This window comes from Neltuma alba, unplaced genomic scaffold (genome assembly GCF_004799145.2).
Source record: "Neltuma alba isolate B1F8T4 unplaced genomic scaffold, ASM479914v2 tig00002907_pilon, whole genome shotgun sequence".
Taxonomy (NCBI): Eukaryota; Viridiplantae; Streptophyta; class Magnoliopsida; order Fabales; family Fabaceae; genus Neltuma; species Neltuma alba.
The window spans coordinates 757,033-761,386 of NW_021633066.1; positions in this window are offsets into that span (position 1 = coordinate 757,033).

Genomic DNA, 4,354 nt, shown 5'->3' on the forward strand with positions numbered 1-4,354 from the left:
TTTGATTTTCTCTCTCTTCCCAGTAAAACTTCTTCCACCCACTTTAAATTTTGTCTCTTTATTTTATTTTCGTATGCCCTCACACACTCTTCCCCCGTCCCTCTCTCTATCTCTTCTTTTTTAAATTTTATTTAATCTCTCATGTAAATAATAGTGTTGCTTTCCCAAATCAAAAATTCTAAGATAATTATATAAAAATTTAAATTTTAAAATATTTTGGTTACATAATTCATACTACTTCTGGTGTTTAATATAAAAATTCGTTTAACTTTTATTACAAATAGTTCACTTAACTAGTTTTTTTAGTCTATTTAAATTAGTTCACTAGCTCTTATATTAAGGATTGGAGTAGTATTTTACAACTCAACCTTTAACTTCTTTCTCAACTTTTTAAATTCCCTTCTTTTTTATGGTTTATTTTATGTTGACATGTGAAAACTATTTGACTAAAAAAGGACATGTGAAAATTAGAAGCAGACTTTGATAAAAGGAATCAAACTAAATAAAATATCCAGTTAGGCCTTTTTTAACTTCAATGACAAACATTTGCTTATAATAACTTGTGTTTATAAAAGTATTTTTGTTTTTCTTCATTTTTTCGTGAGATTGTTGGTGCATTAATGTTTTAATCAAACAAAGTAATCCTTCTTATACCAAAAAAGTGAATTGTCAAACCTGTTTTGCTGCTTTACTGATATTTACGGATGATAGCTTATGTTTATATAAGTATTTTTTTTCTTTTTTTTCTTAAATTGCTGAAACAATTATATTTTGATAAAAGGTAAACGAACCATTTCAATGTTTTTAGTAATACTACTTTATAACTCCATTCAAAGCTTCAAACGACGTGCTATTACTTAAATTATAGAGTAAATAAAATTAAAAATAAAGAAAGAAGGTGAGTGTATGCAAAAATAAGATATAGAGATAAAACTTAAAGCGGGAAGAAAAAGTTTTACCAGGAAGAGAGAGAAAATTAAATTAAAAAAGAAAGAGGGAAAGTTGAGAGACAAAGGGGAAAGCGCGCGCGTGCAGAAGGAAAAAAGATCCATAAAAGACTGCAACAAGCATGGGTCCCACTATGTGATTTGGAGGATTTCTATTAGTCAGAGCACAAGTTATGTGGCACTCCCGGTGCATATAAGCATTCCTCGTTATGTAAATTCATCAGTTGTGTTATTTTTGTTCTAATTTTGTAAGTTTATAGATATTTACCTTTAAAAAGTATTCAATGCTTGGTGTATTTTGAGTAAAAGTTTAATGGGTATTTTTTCACATAGCTATGCCCAAATAAATTCCACCAATCATTCTTTGCCAAAATAGGATGTGACGATCATCATTAGGTCTGGCTTTCAATGGACAATGGTAAATCTTGGCCATTCGTGGTGCCTTCTAACCGCCCTTGAGCTTAATTTTTGAATCCCATTTTGCCCTTGAATATAGCGAAAATTAGATAGATTGCCATTGGACTTTAATTTAATTTAATTTCCTCTATACCCAAAGCATTTTTCTAATAGTCATTTTGTAATTCTTTTTGCGAAATTTCTTGTCAAGAAAATTAATATAATTCTTCCAAGAATTCACGCCAATTTTCAAATAATTATCCTCCACATCTTTCAAATTATTTGTGGAGAGAATTATAATCAAGTCCACAAAAGAGAAATAATTACTAAAAGGTCCCAATAACAACCTGAGCAGCCTGTAATGACAAGTCCTACGGTGGAGAATAACAACCTCTGGGACTTGTTTTGTTATTTTTTTATGGGACTTGATTGTAATTCTCCCTTATTTGTGACCTTTGCATAATTTTTATTTTACTCAATTTTGACTAAATATAACTTAATTAGCCAAAAATAGACTCTTATTCCAATCAATTCTTTTTAGGGTGTTTTTACGCCTAATACCTCATTGTAGCCTTAAAAGTACCTTAAAAACTTTTCCCATATTTTTTTTAAGTTATGAAATTTTTCTGATTTTTCATTCAAATATTTCATAATACTTTTCAAAATTGCGCTTTTATCCCAACTTGACTTTTCTCTCATACTTTCACTTACTCTGAACTCTAGCATCTCATTTAGCTCATATATATGTGCCTCAACTTTTCATGTTTAATCTGTATTTTAATTAGATGCCGGACATGACAGAAGCTAAGTTTAGGACATTCACCAGAATCTAAACAATTAGGAAACCCCAAAAAAAAAAAAAAAACCCTCGAACGCCGAAAAGAACATGGGGGAAAGGTTAAAACTCACTGCCTTCACAAGCTCAAGAAGATGGCCAAAGAAAAAGAGAAACCATTGGAAGATACTGAATGGAAGGAGGAGGAGGCAATCACAGAGCTCTGGAAATGTTTGGAGGCAAATGAACATTCGAGATCTGATCTTAAATTAAGCATAAATTTTGATGGTTCAAGCAGAATCGCTTTTAGCTTGACGGTTTTCAAACAAAAGCGTCAATAACGGTTGAAAGAGACAACCATCAAATACATACAGATTTATTTTAAAATAAGAAAAAGTTAATAAAATTCGACGATTTTATGATTATATCTCAACCTTATTAACAAAATTATTTAACGGGTAGCATAAAAACCGTCAAATGATTGCTTTCGTATCCCCTGCCTCACCTTATTCCAAGGTATATACCTGCGGATTGTTAGTTAAATATACTGCCACTGGTCTTAAATATAAAAGTTAATTAAAAATTTAATTTGATTTTAAATATAAGACGTCAATCTTTTTTATTTTCTATATTTATTCATTCTCCCCAAATACTCTTTATGATAATTGCACATCTTAAATGGTTTTTATTATAATGCACATGATTAATAAAAGTATTTTAGAAAAGATAATACTTATTTATTACAAATAACTAAACTTAGTTTCTTTGATATTGGAAAAATAGATGTAGTATTATCTTTTATTTCTGTATCCATCCCCTTGTATTTAGCCATTCTTTGTCTAGGTTTTCTAGCTAGTATCGGTTTCTGAGTGTTGCGTTTCGTTTTTCCCAATAGGAAGGTTTCATAAATTTTTATTTAAATCCAATTGGGGGTTAAATCATTTAGAAATTTTAGAATATTAGGAGATTCTGTTTGGTAGAAGATAGGCAATAGGATAACTCTAGTGCGTCAGCATACACACGCAGGCACGCATTTTGCCTATTACGCTGCAATTTTTTTTTTTTTACTACTAAATTGTGTGATAATATTTTATTCAATTGATATTAAGTTTTCTGAGAGACTTACTTTCCAGGCGGTCCAGTTTTGTCTGTTATCAACACTCAGGAAATAAAACAGTAATTAGCTGAAAAGAAATCGCTTAATTATTTCATATAGCACAAAATCACTTACAATAATATAATCTGTCAAGATATAACAGAGCAAACGACATCATCATTTATTCAGAGCACATGATCATAGATAACATTACAAAAGCTGATTTATTTAGAGAGCAATATTAGGGAGAGCTCATTAACCAGTATTAGCTGCATTAACATATTAAAATCTGCATCATTAATCACTCAACGGACTACCTTCCGGATATAAGGCACAAAGGTGAATGGCGGAGGAAGGGATGGCGGTGGTGATGATGGTGTTGGTGGCGGCAGCGGCGGCGTTACTGGTTCCACCTAGTCTACGGCCAAGTTTGTCTTTGTTTGAGTTAGGCCACAGCCTGAGTGCACTACAGCTCAATTTGCCTCTAAAAAATTTTGTTCTACTAACTCAAATGAGGAGTTCCACCTAGTCTATTTGTTCTTCTTTGATCACCATAATGTGATTATAAAGCAACCTTGATCCTCAAATGCTTCCAAAAGCTTTCCAAGTGGTTTGACATAATTATTCTTAATGCTAAAATATACCTTGCAAAAGTCAAAAACTTTATAAACTCAAAAATAACAAGAATAAAAGTCAAAATATGAACAAATACGTATAAGAGTGCGTAAAATCATAGGAAAAAGTGTTGAAATAACACGAAGAGTTTTAGTAATTAACACATGTATAACCTTCTCAAGTGCATGCAAATAAAGTTTGTTATGACTTTGTGTGTGTGTGTGCACATGCATGTGGGCAAAATGAAAATTTAAGACATGAAAATTTGACGTAAAATTACGGTCAGTTGTGATTTAAAATTAACACTGGTGTCATTACGATTGTAAATTTAAATTTTAAAAGAAGGAATAGACGTCTTCTTGTAGACTTTCCTAAAACAAGAAATGACAGAAAGAATAAAAAAACTGCGTAATATAAGTAGGAAAAACTTAGCAATATTATTAATAGTATTATTATTTTGTAAAATAAAGAAAGTCAACCAAAGATTAAAAGTTAAAATAATCTGATATTTAAAACTATGTACAG